This window comes from Lampetra planeri, chromosome 18, assembly GCF_965212315.1.
Source record: "Lampetra planeri chromosome 18, kcLamPlan1.2.h2, whole genome shotgun sequence".
Taxonomy (NCBI): Eukaryota; Metazoa; Chordata; class Hyperoartia; order Petromyzontiformes; family Petromyzontidae; genus Lampetra; species Lampetra planeri.
Window position 1 is genome coordinate 11,866,555 of NC_136124.1, and position 17,857 is coordinate 11,884,411.

At 46.0% G+C, this 17,857-nt stretch overlaps 9 non-coding genes and 1 pseudogene across 9 annotated transcripts; all 10 read right to left on the reverse strand.

The window, feature by feature from the left end:
- Positions 1 to 712: 712 nt before the first annotated feature.
- On the reverse strand, positions 713 to 903 carry LOC144723768 (U2 spliceosomal RNA). Its single transcript, XR_013586293.1, has one exon. It is a non-coding gene; the product is annotated as a U2 spliceosomal RNA (small nuclear RNA).
- A 1,057-nt stretch (positions 904 to 1,960) lies between these two features.
- Positions 1,961 to 2,151, reverse strand: LOC144723852 (U2 spliceosomal RNA). The gene has a single exon (XR_013586378.1). It is a non-coding gene; the product is annotated as a U2 spliceosomal RNA (small nuclear RNA).
- Positions 2,152 to 3,211: 1,060 nt separating this feature from the next.
- On the reverse strand, positions 3,212 to 3,402 carry LOC144723838 (U2 spliceosomal RNA). Its single transcript, XR_013586365.1, has one exon. It is a non-coding gene; the product is annotated as a U2 spliceosomal RNA (small nuclear RNA).
- Positions 3,403 to 4,459: 1,057 nt separating this feature from the next.
- On the reverse strand, positions 4,460 to 4,650 carry LOC144723769 (U2 spliceosomal RNA). The gene has a single exon (XR_013586294.1). It is a non-coding gene; the product is annotated as a U2 spliceosomal RNA (small nuclear RNA).
- Positions 4,651 to 5,707: 1,057 nt separating this feature from the next.
- On the reverse strand, positions 5,708 to 5,898 carry LOC144723853 (U2 spliceosomal RNA). Its single transcript, XR_013586379.1, has one exon. It is a non-coding gene; the product is annotated as a U2 spliceosomal RNA (small nuclear RNA).
- Positions 5,899 to 6,636: 738 nt separating this feature from the next.
- On the reverse strand, positions 6,637 to 6,827 carry LOC144723770 (U2 spliceosomal RNA). The gene has a single exon (XR_013586295.1). It is a non-coding gene; the product is annotated as a U2 spliceosomal RNA (small nuclear RNA).
- Positions 6,828 to 7,883: 1,056 nt separating this feature from the next.
- On the reverse strand, positions 7,884 to 8,074 carry LOC144723857 (U2 spliceosomal RNA). The gene has a single exon (XR_013586382.1). It is a non-coding gene; the product is annotated as a U2 spliceosomal RNA (small nuclear RNA).
- A 738-nt stretch (positions 8,075 to 8,812) lies between these two features.
- Positions 8,813 to 9,003, reverse strand: LOC144723818 (U2 spliceosomal RNA). The gene has a single exon (XR_013586345.1). It is a non-coding gene; the product is annotated as a U2 spliceosomal RNA (small nuclear RNA).
- A 1,057-nt stretch (positions 9,004 to 10,060) lies between these two features.
- On the reverse strand, positions 10,061 to 10,251 carry LOC144723854 (U2 spliceosomal RNA). Its single transcript, XR_013586380.1, has one exon. It is a non-coding gene; the product is annotated as a U2 spliceosomal RNA (small nuclear RNA).
- A 304-nt stretch (positions 10,252 to 10,555) lies between these two features.
- LOC144723867 (U2 spliceosomal RNA) lies at positions 10,556 to 10,696 on the reverse strand (annotated as a pseudogene).
- Between the last annotated feature and the right edge of the window lie 7,161 nt (positions 10,697 to 17,857).

The window sequence follows — 17,857 nt, forward strand, 5'->3', positions numbered from 1 at the left end:
ATGCGCAGAAGTTATCACGACCATTCCGCATGTGCCATGGCGTTAAGAGATACGGAATATTAAACAAGCATCAGTCACGCACACGGCCATTCATATTTGAAACCGGGACAAAATCTCAATTTCTGCAAAAGGCTTTGGCACACCCAGAAAAAATTAAACCGAGTTTGTTTCTGCCAACAAACGAGGAAGTTCTTAGGTGCAATTGTAATTGATTAAGAGAATAAGAATCTGAAAATGCTAATATAATAATACAAATTGTACGACCAATACATCTGAATGAAAAAAAAATATCGAAAAAATATCGTTCGTTAATAAACACTGTCCCTAAAGGAAGGTATAGTAAAATTTCAGCCTAAGGCCTTTCTACATAGCACATGAAGCAAGATAGACTAAGATAGGTAAATTGCGGAATTATGGGCAATACTGCGTTATGAAGACGTAACAAACAGAGCAGTACAGGATAAAAAAAACTGTTTGTATATAAGTGCATGTGCATATGACATATTACTTCTTGACCCACACCGACTGGATACCTGTGAAAAGAGTTTGATAGATTTTTGAAATTTGACAGCTATCCAGGGCACAAATGAGAAGATGGAGGGGACTGGTAACAAAGCAGGAGAGAACGCACCCAATTACGGACAAACAGCGCAAATGGGGTTTGCAAACCCAACATAGTCTACTTTTGTTTGATGATATTCCTCCCCCAGCAGGGAGGTGCACCATTCCCGGAGAAACTGCAATACCGGGTTTATGCGCGGAGTGGACGGAGCAAGCCCCTATTCCATCTCCCTGTCCCAAAAATCAATTTAATATAAGGTACCACAATGTGGTACGTATCAGATATTAAACTGATAAGAACAGATACTACACTTGATCTTAGCCAAAAGGCCGAGAAGCGATAACACACACTTGCCAGTGGTGGAGATTACATACGCCAAGACTCTCTCTACACCATGGGGCCTCCACCCGTTACTACGCACAATAAATACTGACTTAAAGCTTTCGTGACTGCAGGAATTCATATTCTTTGGGCCTTTCGGTAAAGTCATGTAGATAGGTTCAAAGAAATATAAAAAAACTAACAAAAAACTACTTTGTTATTTTTAACACCATGGCACATGCGGAATGGTCGTGGTAACTTATTGTGCGAATATTATTTGGGTCTTTCGGTAAAGTCACATAGATAGCTTCAAAGAAAATAACAAAAATTACAAAAAAATACGTTACGTGACTTTACCAAAGAATATGCGCATAAGTTATCACGACCATTCCGCATGTGCCATGGCGTTAAGAGATACGGAATATTAAACAAGCATCAGTCACGCACACGGCCATTCATATTTGAAACCGGGACAAAATCTCAATTTCTGCAAAAGGCTTTGGCACACCCAGAAATAATTAAACCGAGTTTGTTTCTGCCAACAAACGAGGAAGTTTTTAGGTGCAATTGCTATTGATTAAGAGAATTAGAATCTGAAAATGCTAATATAATAATACAAATTGTACGACCAATACATATGAATGAAAAAAAACTATCGAAAAAATATCGTTCGTTAATAAACACTGTCCCTAAAGGAAGGTATAGTAACATTTCAGCCTAAGGCCTTTCTACATAGCACATGAAGCAAGATAGACTAAGATAGGTAAATTACGGAATTATGGGCAATACTGCGTTATGAAGACGTAACAAACAGAGCAGTACAGGATAAAACAAACTGTTTATATATAAGTGCATGTGCATATGACATATTACTTCTTGACCCACACCGACTGGATACCTGTGAAAAGAGTTTGATAGATTTTTTAAATTTGACAGCTATCCAGGGCACAAATGAGAAGATGGAGGGGACTGGTAACAAAACAGGAGAGAACGCACCCAATTACGGACAAACAGCGGAAATAGAGTTTGCAAACCCAACATAGTCTACTTTTGTTTGATGATATCCTTCCCCCAGCAGGGAGGTGCACCATTCCCGGAGAAACTGCAATACAGGGTTGATGCGCGGAGTGGACGGAGCAAGCCTCTATTCCATCTCCCTGTCCCAAAAATCAATTCAATATAAGGTACCACAATGTGGTACGTATCAGATATTAAACTGATAAGAACAGATACTACACTTGATCTTAGCCAAAAGGCCGAGAAGCGATAACACACACTTGCCAGTGGTGGAGATTACATACGCCAAGACTCTCTCTACACCATGGGGCCTCCACCCGTTACTACGCACAATAAATACTGACTTAAAGCTTTCGTGACTGCAGGAATTCATATTCTTTGGGCCTTTCGGTAAAGTCATGTAGATAGGTTCAAAGAAATATAAAAAAAAAAACTAACAAAAACTACTTTGTTATTTTTAACACCATGGCACATGCGGAATGGTCGTGGTAACTTATTGTGCGAATATTATTTGGGTCTTTCGGTAAAGTCACATAGATAGGTTCAAAGAAAATAACAAAAATTGCAAAAAAATACTTTACGTGACTTTACCAAAGAATATGCGCAGAAGTTATCACGCCCATTCCGCATGTGCCATGGCGTTAAGAGATACGGAATATTAAACAAGCATCAGTCACGCACACGGCCATTCATATTTGAAACCGGGACAAAATCTCAATTTCTGCAAAAGGCTTTGGCACACCCAGAAAAAATTAAACCGAGTTTGTTTCTGCCAACAAACGAGGAAGTTCTTAGGTGCAATTGTAATTGATTAAGAGAATTAGAATCTGAAAATGCTAATATAATAATACAAATTGTACGACCAATACATATGAATGAAAAAAAACTATCGAAAAAATATCGTTCGTTAATAAACACTGTCCCTAAAGGAAGGTATAGTAAAATTTCAGCCTAAGGCCTTTCTACATAGCACATGAAGCAAGATAGACTAAGATAGGTAAATTACGGAATTATGGGCAATACTGCGTTATGAAGACGTAACAAACAGAGCAGTACAGGATAAAACAAACTGTTTGTATATAAGTGCATGTGCATATGACATATTACTTCTTGACCCACACCGACTGGATACCTGTGAAAATAGTTTAATAGATTTTTGAAATTTGACAGCTATCCAGGGCACAAATGAGAAGATGGAGGGGACTGGTAACAAAACAGGAGAGAACGCACCCAATTACGGACAAACAGCGGAAATGGGGTTTGCAAACCCAACATAGTCTACTTTTGTTTGATGATATTCCTCCCCCAGCAGGGAGGTGCACCATTTCCGGAGAAACTGCAATACCGGGTTGATGCGCGGAGTGGACGGAGCAAGCCACCATTCCATCTCCCTGTCCCAAAAATCAATTTAATATAAGGTACCACAATGTGGTACGTATCAGATATTAAACTGATAAGAACAGATACTACACTTGATCTTAGCCAAAAGGCCGAGAAGCGATAACACACACTTGCCAGTGGTGGAGATTACATACGCCAAGACTCTCTCTACACCATGGGGCCTCCACCCGTTACTACGCACAATAAATACTGACTTAAAGCTTTCGTGACTGCAGGAATTCATATTCTTTGGGCCTTTCGGTAAAGTCATGTAGATAGGTTCAAAGAAAATATCAAAAAATAAGAAAAAACTACTTTGTTATTTTTAACACCATGGCACATGCGGAATGGTCGTGGTAACTTATTGTGCGAATATTATTTGGGTCTTTCGGTAAAGTCACATAGATAGGTTCAAAGAAAATAACAAAAATTACAAAAAAATACTTTACGTGACTTTACCAAAGAATATGCGCAGAAGTTATCACGACCATTCCGCATGTGCCATGGCGTTAAGAGATACGGAATATTAAACAAGCATCAGTCACGCACACGGCCATTCATATTTGAAACCGGGACAAAATCTCAATTTCTGCAAAAGGCTTTGGCACACCCAGAAAAAATTAAACCGAGTTTGTTTCTGCCAACAAACGAGGAAGTTCTTAGGTGCAATTGTAATTGATTAAGAGAATAAGAATCTGAAAATGCTAATATAATAATACAAATTGTACGACCAATACATCTGAATGAAAAAAAAATATCGAAAAAATATCGTTCGTTAATAAACACTGTCCCTAAAGGAAGGTATAGTAAAATTTCAGCCTAAGGCCTTTCTACATAGCACATGAAGCAAGATAGACTAAGATAGGTAAATTGCGGAATTATGGGCAATACTGCGTTATGAAGACGTAACAAACAGAGCAGTACAGGATAAAAAAAACTGTTTGTATATAAGTGCATGTGCATATGACATATTACTTCTTGACCCACACCGACTGGATACCTGTGAAAAGAGTTTGATAGATTTTTGAAATTTGACAGCTATCCAGGGCACAAATGAGAAGATGGAGGGGACTGGTAACAAAGCAGGAGAGAACGCACCCAATTACGGACAAACAGCGCAAATGGGGTTTGCAAACCCAACATAGTCTACTTTTGTTTGATGATATTCCTCCCCCAGCAGGGAGGTGCACCATTCCCGGAGAAACTGCAATACCGGGTTTATGCGCGGAGTGGACGGAGCAAGCCCCTATTCCATCTCCCTGTCCCAAAAATCAATTTAATATAAGGTACCACAATGTGGTACGTATCAGATATTAAACTGATAAGAACAGATACTACACTTGATCTTAGCCAAAAGGCCGAGAAGCGATAACACACACTTGCCAGTGGTGGAGATTACATACGCCAAGACTCTCTCTACACCATGGGGCCTCCACCCGTTACTACGCACAATAAATACTGACTTAAAGCTTTCGTGACTGCAGGAATTCATATTCTTTGGGCCTTTCGGTAAAGTCATGTAGATAGGTTCAAAGAAATATAAAAAAACTAACAAAAAACTACTTTGTTATTTTTAACACCATGGCACATGCGGAATGGTCGTGGTAACTTATTGTGCGAATATTATTTGGGTCTTTCGGTAAAGTCACATAGATAGCTTCAAAGAAAATAACAAAAATTACAAAAAAATACGTTACGTGACTTTACCAAAGAATATGCGCATAAGTTATCACGACCATTCCGCATGTGCCATGGCGTTAAGAGATACGGAATATTAAACAAGCATCAGTCACGCACACGGCCATTCATATTTGAAACCGGGACAAAATCTCAATTTCTGCAAAAGGCTTTGGCACACCCAGAAATAATTAAACCGAGTTTGTTTCTGCCAACAAACGAGGAAGTTTTTAGGTGCAATTGCTATTGATTAAGAGAATTAGAATCTGAAAATGCTAATATAATAATACAAATTGTACGACCAATACATATGAATGAAAAAAAACTATCGAAAAAATATCGTTCGTTAATAAACACTGTCCCTAAAGGAAGGTATAGTAACATTTCAGCCTAAGGCCTTTCTACATAGCACATGAAGCAAGATAGACTAAGATAGGTAAATTACGGAATTATGGGCAATACTGCGTTATGAAGACGTAACAAACAGAGCAGTACAGGATAAAACAAACTGTTTATATATAAGTGCATGTGCATATGACATATTACTTCTTGACCCACACCGACTGGATACCTGTGAAAAGAGTTTGATAGATTTTTGAAATTTGACAGCTATCCAGGGCACAAATGAGAAGATGGAGGGGACTGGTAACAAAACAGGAGAGAACGCACCCAATTACGGACAAACAGCGGAAATAGAGTTTGCAAACCCAACATAGTCTACTTTTGTTTGATGATATCCTTCCCCCAGCAGGGAGGTGCACCATTCCCGGAGAAACTGCAATACAGGGTTGATGCGCGGAGTGGACGGAGCAAGCCTCTATTCCATCTCCCTGTCCCAAAAATCAATTCAATATAAGGTACCACAATGTGGTACGTATCAGATATTAAACTGATAAGAACAGATACTACACTTGATCTTAGCCAAAAGGCCGAGAAGCGATAACACATACTTGCCAGTGGTGGAGATTACATACGCCAAGACTCTCTCTACACCATGGGGCCTCCACCCGTTACTACGCACAATAAATACTGACTTAAAGCTTTCGTGACTGCAGGAATTCATATTCTTTGGGCCTTTCGGTAAAGTCATGTAGATAGGTTCAAAGAAATATAAAAAAAAAACTAACAAAAACTACTTTGTTATTTTTAACACCATGGCACATGCGGAATGGTCGTGGTAACTTATTGTGCGAATATTATTTGGGTCTTTCGGTAAAGTCACATAGATAGCTTCAAAGAAAATAACAAAAATTACAAAAAAATACTTTACGTGACTTTACCAAAGAATATGCGCACAATAAGTTATCACGACCATTCCGCATGTGCCATGGTGTTAAGAGATACGGAATATTAAACAAGCATCAGTCACGCACACGGCCATTCATATTTGAAACCGGGACAAAATCTAACAAACAGAGCAGTACAGGATAAAACAAACTGTGTGTATATAAGTGCATGTGCATATGACATATTACTTCTTGACCCACACCGACTGGATACCTGTGAAAAGAGTTTGATAGATTTTTGAAATTTGACAGCTATCCAGGGCACAAATGAGAAGATGGAGGGGACTGGTAACAAAGCAGGAGAGAACGCACCCAATTACGGACAAACAGCGCAAATGGGGTTTGCAAACCCAACATAGTCTACTTTTGTTTGATGATATCCCTCCCCCAGCAGGGAGGTGCACCATTCCCGGAGAAACTGCAATACCGGGTTTATGCGCGGAGTGGACGGAGCAAGCCCCTATTCCATCTCCCTGTCCCAAAAATCAATTTAATATAAGGTACCACAATGTGGTACGTATCAGATATTAAACTGATAAGAACAGATACTACACTTGATCTTAGCCAAAAGGCCGAGAAGCGATAACACACACTTGCCAGTGGTGGAGATTACATACGCCAAGACTCTCTCTACACCATGGGGCCTCCACCCGTTACTACGCACAATAAATACTGACTTAAAGCTTTCGTGACTGCAGGAATTCATATTCTTTGGGCCTTTCGGTAAAGTCATGTAGAAAGGTTCAAAGAAATATAAAAAAACTAACAAAAAACTACTTTGTTATTTTTAACACCATGACACATGCGGAATGGTCGTGGTAACTTATTGTGCGAATATTATTTGGGTCTTTCGGTAAAGTCACATAGATAGCTTCAAAGAAAATAACAAAAATTACAAAAAAATACTTTACGTGACTTTACCAAAGAATATGCGCATAAGTTATCACGACCATTCCGCATGTGCCATGGTGTTAAGAGATACGGAATATTAAACAAGCATCAGTCACGCACACGGCCATTCATATTTGAAACCGGGACAAAATCTCAATTTCTGCAAAAGGCTTTGGCACACCCAGAAATAATTAAACCGAGTTTGTTTCTGCCAACAAACGAGGAAGTTTTTAGGTGCAATTGTAATTGATTAAGAGAATTAGAATCTGAAAATGCTAATATAATAATACAAATTGTACGACCAATACATATGAATGAAAAAAACTATCGAAAAAATATCGTTCGTTAATAAACACTGTCCCTAAAGGAAGGTATAGTAACATTTCAGCCTAAGGCCTTTCTACATAGCACATGAAGCAAGATAGACTAAGATAGGTAAATTACGGAATTATGGGCAATACTGCGTTATGAAGACGTAACAAACAGAGCAGTACAGGATAAAACAAACTGTTTATATATAAGTGCATGTGCATATGACATATTACTTCTTGACCCACACCGACTGGATACCTGTGAAAAGAGTTTGATAGATTTTTGAAATTTGACAGCTATCCAGGGCACAAATGAGAAGATGGAGGGGACTGGTAACAAAACAGGAGAGAACGCACCCAATTACGGACAAACAGCGGAAATAGAGTTTGCAAACCCAACATAGTCTACTTTTGTTTGATGATATCCTTCCCCCAGCAGGGAGGTGCACCATTCCCGGAGAAACTGCAATACAGGGTTGATGCGCAGAGTGGACGGAGCAAGCCTCTATTCCATCTCCCTGTCCCAAAAATCAATTCAATATAAGGTACCACAATGTGGTACGTATCAGATATTAAACTGATAAGAACAGATACTACACTTGATCTTAGCCAAAAGGCCGAGAAGCGATAACACACACTTGCCAGTGGTGGAGATTACATACGCCAAGACTCTCTCTACACCATGGGGCCTCCACCCGTTACTACGCACAATAAATACTGACTTAAAGCTTTCGTGACTGCAGGAATTCATATTCTTTGGGCCTTTCGGTAAAGTCATGTAGATAGGTTCAAAGAAATATAAAAAAAAAACTAACAAAAACTACTTTGTTATTTTTAACACCATGGCACATGCGGAATGGTCGTGGTAACTTATTGTGCGAATATTATTTGGGTCTTTCGGTAAAGTCACATAGATAGCTTCAAAGAAAATAACAAAAATTACAAAAAAATACTTTACGTGACTTTACCAAAGAATATGCGCACAATAAGTTATCACGACCATTCCGCATGTGCCATGGTGTTAAGAGATACGGAATATTAAACAAGCATCAGTCACGCACACGGCCATTCATATTTGAAACCGGGACAAAATCTAACAAACAGAGCAGTACAGGATAAAACAAACTGTGTGTATATAAGTGCATGTGCATATGACATATTACTTCTTGACCCACACCGACTGGATACCTGTGAAAAGAGTTTGATAGATTTTTGAAATTTGACAGCTATCCAGGGCACAAATGAGAAGATGGAGGGGACTGGTAACAAAGCAGGAGAGAACGCACCCAATTACGGACAAACAGCGCAAATGGGGTTTGCAAACCCAACATAGTCTACTTTTGTTTGATGATATCCCTCCCCCAGCAGGGAGGTGCACCATTCCCGGAGAAACTGCACTACCGGGTTTATGCGCGGAGTGGACGGAGCAAGCCCCTATTCCATCTCCCTGTCCCAAAAATCAATTTAATATAAGGTACCACAATGTGGTACGTATCAGATATTAAACTGATAAGAACAGATACTACACTTGATCTTAGCCAAAAGGCCGAGAAGCGATAACACACACTTGCCAGTGGTGGAGATTACATACGCCAATACTCTCTCTACACCATGGGGCCTCCACCCGTTACTACGCACAATAAATACTGACTTAAAGCTTTCGTGACTGCAGGAATTCATATTCTTTGGGCCTTTCGGTAAAGTCATGTAGATAGGTTCAAAGAAATATAAAAAAACTAACAAAAAACTACTTTGTTATTTTAAACACCATGGCACATGCGGAATGGTCGTGGTAACTTATTGTGCGAATATTATTTGGGTCTTTCGGTAAAGTCACATAGATAGCTTCAAAGAAAATAACAAAAATTACAAAAAAATACTTTACGTGACTTTACCAAAGAATATGCGCATAAGTTATCACGACCATTCCGCATGTGCCATGGTGTTAAGAGATACGGAATATTAAACAAGCATCAGTCACGCACACGGCCATTCATATTTGAAACGGGGACAAAATCTCAATTTCTGCAAAAGGCTTTGGCACACCCAGAAATAATTAAACCGAGTTTGTTTCTGCCAACAAACGAGGAAGTTTTTAGGTGCAATTGTAATTGATTAAGAGAATTAGAATCTGAAAATGCTAATATAATAATACAAATTGTACGACCAATACATATGAATGAAAAAAAACTATCGAAAAAATATCGTTCGTTAATAAACACTGTCCCTAAAGGAAGGTATAGTAACATTTCAGCCTAAGGCCTTTCTACATAGCACATGAAGCAAGATAGACTAAGATAGGTAAATTACGGAATTATGGGCAATACTGCGTTATGAAGACGTAACAAACAGAGCAGTACAGGATAAAACAAACTGTTTATATATAAGTGCATGTGCATATGACATATTACTTCTTGACCCACACCGACTGGATACCTGTGAAAAGAGTTTGATAGATTTTTGAAATTTGACAGCTATCCAGGGCACAAATGAGAAGATGGAGGGGACTGGTAACAAAACAGGAGAGAACGCACCCAATTACGGACAAACAGCGGAAATAGAGTTTGCAAACCCAACATAGCCTACTTTTGTTTGATGATATCCTTCCCCCAGCAGGGAGGTGCACCATTCCCGGAGAAACTGCAATACAGGGTTGATGCGCGGAGTGGACGGAGCAAGCCTCTATTCCATCTCCCTGTCCCAAAAATCAATTCAATATAAGGTACCACAATGTGGTACGTATCAGATATTAAACTGATAAGAACAGATACTACACTTGATCTTAGCCAAAAGGCCGAGAAGCGATAACACACACTTGCCAGCAAGTTGGCACAGTAGGGGGCACAGGTGGTGCATCAGCCAGTCATCTCAGTCATTCGACCTGTGGCACCTGGGTCTGCCCCGTGACCTCCTGCCAGCAGGCATTTGACACTTGACGTGGCCACAAGGTGCACATGGCCTGGCACAAGCGTCGTGGTGACGTCAGCACCACTTCGTGGCAAATGGCGGTTGTTGTTGTCTGTGCGCGTGTAAGTTCATGTGCGTGGGCCAATGTTTGTGCGTAAATCAATGTGTCTGCCTTAACATTTTATTTAAACCTTTCGTGACTGAAGGAATTCTCTGCCTTTTTCGCCGGGTACTTACGCTAATCTATTTAATATAAGCTACCACTATGTAATACGTATCCGATATTAAACTGGTAAAAAAACCAGATACTACACTTAATCTTGGCCAAAAGGCCGAGAAGCGACACTTTGCAACGATTCGTGGCAGAGCCCACATACGCCGAGAATTTCTCTCTACACCATGGGTTCACAAAGATGTGTCACATCCGTAACATCGCACAATGTTAGTATAGCAATTCCATGCTTAATATTGTCTCAAAAGATAACAAACTAAATATTAATATTGTTTACTGAACAAATCCACATTCATTACCTGCTTGCTTTAATCAAAATGTGAATAGCGATTTACACGCGGTGCATTCTGGAAGTGGTGTGACTGCGCTTGTTATTCCTGCAGGCGGCGGCCTTGAGCTTGTGCGTGAGTTCACATTCATTGGGGCTGTCGCGAATATGGCCAGGGGTCGCAACCTTTCATATCACAAGGGCAATTTTTTTCCCTCTCTGACCAAAATATTTCGAGAGCCACATCACACGCAGAGCTACTTGTACACAAACACATCAGGTATAGAGCAGATTACAAACAAATTCTGACTTAAACAAAATAGGTGATGGAATAAATTGTGTGCATTTAGTTTATTTCCCCCTTAGTTGTTATTCAACAACAGTAATGAATAAGCCACCCTGTGTGATCCTAGCCTCAGATGTTTTATATTTACATATTTAAAGATGAGCACAACAGCTACCCCGAAAAAACCTGAGAGTATAAATCCTTGCAGTCACGAAAGCTTCAAATCTAGAATTAATACCCTCTACGGGGAGGAATTTCACCTATATGTTAGAGTTTTTAACAGACAACGAGACAAGAAGTCACAGCTTCTCGAGACGCTGGCCTTCCTCAAGAGATGCCGCGATAACAAGGTAATACCCATCGCTTTCACACTCACTTCTGCTGCTGTGTCCTAGCTTGTCTCTTGGATTTCTCCTCACTCGATACAGTAAATTTAGCTGTGACGGTCCCACCTGAAGACGGAGACTTGTGTTGCCTCCGAAACGTCGTGATTTAATTGATTTATTATTATTATTATTTTTTACCTACGTGACTTTACCGACAAAAACCTAAGAGTATAGCTACCCCACTTATGAAGCAAGAGGACAAGAAGCAATGCCCTCTGGGAGTGGTGCATCATTAATTAAAAACAGCCAAACTCTGGAGGAGAGGTATTCAGACACTTTGAGTAGTGTAATGTTTAAAATGATCTGTGTGTGCTGTTTTTAAGCTAAAATATAAAAGTGTACAGTAATATTGTTACTCTAAATTAAGTAGCATCCCTAATAATAATTGGAGTCTGTCGCCTATAAGTAATTGGCACGTGATGCATTGCTTCGTCTTTACACCATATTCATAATGCAATAATTGTATTATTGACGCACCCTTGGTGTAAAATAAAGTTCTGTAAATCTGGTCACCTACGCAAACCTACCAGATTATTAAATGTACCCCCAACTTACGATTCAAAATATACACGAGAAGGGAGGGGGAGGAGGGGTGCATCTCAAAATCCGGAGAATATGAAAGATGCGATCTCACATTCACACAATCTTTCCAAACTATGGTATAAATCGTTTTGTGAATTTTTTTTAATATGGACCATGATCCATTTTCCCACAGTTGAGAGGCAAACTTAATGGTCAAGGAAATGCGGGTGTTTGAGGTCGGAGTGCCGAATCACATCTGTAACAAGACGAGAAAGTCCCCGTCAGAATAGAACATAAAAGCACATTTGCTACTGTGCCGGTCACAGAACCGGACTTTTACCCCAATAGTTAGAAACAAGCCGGATCCCTTTGAAGTAAAGGAGCGTGTATGATAGATAATTTTGGATACGTCTTCATCTAAATGACATGACGCCCGAGCACACGATAAATATGTATACATATTATTAATATTTGTTTTGATGGCTGGAGGGAGGTACGGACGGACGGTTGCATCCAAATTACGTGCGTGCGGCTGGTATTTTAAAACTCCTTTTAAAGTGTTTTATTTATTGAGGAAATACTCGCATACTACCTTTCACGAGGGCACAGTCTCTAGGATGTTTGCTTGCTCTCGTAAGCGAGTGTTTTGTGTATTGATGATAGCGTCTTTATACAGTCAGTCCTCCCGTTGGTCCCTCACCTGGTTAAATAAAGGAAATGCAATGAATGGAACATCGAGAGTCAAACATAGCAGCAATAAATATCATTGGATACTGGTTGTGCGAACTTTTTACCTATGCAAATCATCTCCTAATCACTCTTCATGCACCATGCGGCCTTCCCCCAGTGATGAGAGAGTGATTATCATCAGTCATCGTAATCAGGACCTAATGCTGGCGTCAACAGCTTGGGTTATTGTGAGGACAGCGTCAGCCACGTCTGTCTATATGCACGGCTCCTTTCTCAATCCACTGCTGTATGAAGGCTTCGAGAGATACGCCGGTCCGGCTCGTGGGAGGCTGTTCAGCAGTAACTTCATCAAGCTGGTCAGCGCAAGTGGTGCGGGTTGGTGAAGGCGAAGAGTGTGGATGTTGGAGCTTAGTGCAGTACAACGACGCACTCTGCCGTATTGTCCTCTGCTGAGAGATGGGAATAGAAACTTCCCAGAGGGGGGCGGGGGTGGACGGATCCCAAGGGGTGCGGGTGGTGGGGTCACAAATGTTAAGGCTTTTTTTATATAGGAGGTCCAACGTTAGTAAGATAAAAACAAATCCATATACTGTATTTTCTTCGGGATATTCATTTATGGATAGGGGGGGGGTCAACCCCCCCCCCCCATTGCCCCCACCGACCCCCCTTGGATACCCCACTGCTTCGGCTGTCCACACTGTGGCAGCTTACAACAAACCAGTTATTCTTGGCAATTCCGAGCCAAGCACTATCCAGGCTCAACCCTGCTTATGTTCGCAGACCTGACGTTTCGAACGGGTGCCGCACATTCTGGCTGATTGGCCCATAGCCGGCAGTTCAGCCAATGTGCATCTTTCTTAAATCACGGCGCTGTCCACCCAAGGAGTGTAAATGGGTACAACGACAGTCGATCAGTATCGGTCGCGTGTGGTGGGGTAAACTGTGGGTACTCCCATCACGCCCAAGACGTCTGCAGGCCGGTTCCCCTCTCGAGAGGAGGCCAGCTCTATTTTTGGCCTACTCTTTCGCGCTCATATATTTTTTTCACGTACATAACAGTTGCCACGTGTGATAGAGCAACTGTTATATACATCGATGGGGCAACGATACATCATCTTCCACGCTTGCCTGCAGATATCTTGGCCGGGGTGGGAGTGCCCACAATTTACCCCAAAACACGCGACTGATACCGGTCGACTGTGGTTGTCACACAATTACGCTGCTTGGGTTGGGGGGGTGTAAGAAACACCCACATTGGCTAAACTGCCGCGCCGGGAGAACGACCCAGCGACCAACCATTTGGTTTGCAATTAGACCCTACTTGTTGTGCTCACCGTTAACGGCACGTTAATCACGATTCATAAAGTCCATCGGCGGTCATCAGAATGTTACTCGGTGTGAACATTTGCAATCGTAGCGATTTAAATACACACGGCACGTTACAGTACTTTCTAACACCTCGTGTCATCGGATATCGATTACTTTTTGGAGAGGATAATCCTTGCCAACACTGCCCTTCTCCACTGGGAGTGTCAGCCCCCCCATCCCCGCCCCCCACCCCGAGATCTCCAACCCCATTCGCCCTGGATCCCACACACACACATGCCCCCCCCACACACACACACACATGCCCCCCCCCCACACATGCCCCCCCCCACACACACACATGCCCACCCCCACACAAACACATGCCCCCCCCCCACACACACACATGCCCCCCCCCCACACACACACATGCCCCCCCCACACACACACATGCCCCCCCCCACACACACACATGCCCCCCCCCCCACACACACACATGCCCCCCCCCACACACGCACATGCCCCCCCCACACACGCACATGCCCCCCCCCCACACACACACATGCCCCCCCCCCCACACACACACATGCCCCCCCCCACACAAACACATGTACCCCCCCCACACACACACATGCCCCCCCCCACACACACATGCCCCCCCCCACACACACACATGCCCCCCCCCACACACACACATGCCCCCCCCCCACACAAACACATGCCCCCCCCACACAAACACATGCCCCCCCACACACACACATGCCCCCCCACACACACACACATGCCCCCCCCACACACACACACATGCCCCCCCCACACACACACACATGCCCCCCCACACACACACATGCCCCCCCCACACACATACACATGCCCCCCCCCCCCACACACACACATGCCCCCCCACACACACACACACATGCCCCCCCCCCCACACACACACACATGCCCCCCCCACACACACACATGCCCCCCCCCACACACACACATGCCCCCCCACACACACACATGCCCCCCCACACACACACATGCCCCCCCACACACACACACATGCCCCCCCACACACACACACACATGCCCCTCCGCACACACACATGCCCCCCCCACACACACACACATGCCCCCCCACACACACACATGCCCCCCCCCCACACACACACATGCCCCCCCCCCACACACACACATGCCCCCCCCCACACACGCACATGCCCCCCCCACACACGCACATGCCCCCCCCCCACACACACACATGCCCCCCCCCCACACACACACATGCCCCCCCCACACAAACACATGTACCCCCCCACACACACACATGCCCCCCCCACACACACATGCCCCCCCCCACACACACACATGCCCCCCCCACACACACACATGCCCCCCCCCCACACAAACACATGCCCCCCCCCACACCAAACACATGCCCCCCCACACACACACATGCCCCCCCACACACACACACATGCCCCCCCCACACACACACACATGCCCCCCCACACACACACACATGCCCCCCCACACACACACATGCCCCCCCCACACACATACACATGCCCCCCCCCACACACACACATGCCCCCCAACACACACACACATGCCCCCCCCCCACACACACACACATGCCCCCCCACACACACACACATGCCCCCCCCCCCACACACACACATGCCCCCCCACACACACACGCCCCCCCACACACACACATGCCCCCCCACACACACACACATGCCCCCCCACACACACACACACATGCCCCTCCGCACACACACATGCCCCCCCCACACACACACACATGCCCCCCCACACACACACATGCCCCCCCCACACACACACACACATGCCCCCCCCCACACACACACACACATGCCCCCCCCCACACACACACATGCCCCCCCCCCCCACACACACATGCCCCCCCCCCCCACACACACATGCCCCCCCCCCACACAAACACATGCCCCCCCCACACACACACATGCCCCCCCCCCCACACACACACATGCCCCCCCCCCCACACACACACATGCCCCCCCCCACACCCACACACATGCCCCCCCCCACACAAACACATGTACCCCCCCACACACACACATGCCCCCCCCCACACACACACATGCCCCCCCCCACACACACACATGCCCCCCCCCCACACACACACATGCCCCCCCCCACACACACACATGCCCCCCCCACACACACACATGCCCCCCCCCCACACACGCACATGTCCCCCCCCCACACACACACATGCCCCCCCCCCCACACACACACATGCCCCCCCCCCACACAAACACATGTACCCCCCCCACACACACACATTTCCCCGCCCACACACACACACACATGCCCCCCCCACACACACACATGCCCCCCCCCACACACACACATGCCCCCCCACACAAACACATGCCCCCCCCCACACAAACACATGCCCCCCCCACACACACACATGCCCCCCCACACACACACATGCCCCCCCACACACACACACATGCCCCCACACACACACACATGCCCCCCCCCACACACATACACATGCCCCCCCCCACACACACACATGCCCCCCCACACACACACACATGCCCCCCCCCACACACGCACATGCCCCCCCCACACACACACACATGCCCCCCCCCCACACACACACATGCCCCCCCACACACACACATGCCCCCCCCACACACACACACATGCCCCCCCCCCACACACACACATGCCCCCCCCCACACACACACACATGCCCCCCCCCCACACACACATGCCCCCCCCACACACACACATGCCCCCCCCACACACACACATGCCCCCCCCACACACACACATGCCCCCCCCACACACACATGCCCCCCCACACACACACACACATGCCCCCCCACACACACACACACACATGCCCCCCCCACACACACACATGCCCCCCCCACACACACACACACATGCCCCCCCCCCACACACACACACATGCCCCCCCCCCACACACACACACATGCCCCCCCACACACACACATGCCCCCCCACACACACACACATGCCCCCCCCACACACACACACACATGCCCCCCCCACACACACACATGCCCCCCCCCACACACACACACATGCCCCCCCACACACACACATGCCCCCCCACACACACACATGCCCCCCCACACACATGCCCCCCCACACACACACATGCCCGCCCCCCCCCCCCCACACACACACACATGCCCGCCCCACCCCCCCCCCACACACACACATGCCCCCCACACACACACACACATGCCCCCCCCCACACACACACACATGCCCCTCCACACACACACATGCCCCCCCCACACACACACATGCCCCCCCCCACACATACACATGCCCCCCCACACATGCCCGCCCCCCACACACACACATACCCCTCCACACACACACAAGCCCCCCACACACACATGCCCCCCCTCACACACACACATGCCCCCCCCACACACACACACACATGCCCCCCCCACACACACATGCCCCCCCCCACACACACACACACATGCCCCCCACACACACACACACATGCCCCCCCACACACATGCCCCCCCACACACACACACATGCCCCCCCACACATACATGCCCCCACACACACACACATGCCCCCCCACACACATGCCCCTCCACACACACACACATGCCCCCCCCCCCACACACACACATGCCCCCACACACACACACATGCCCCCCCCCCCACACACACACATGCCCCCCCACACACACACACATGCCTGCCCCCCCCCCCCACACACACACACATGCCCCCCACACACACACACACATGCCCCCCCCCCCACAC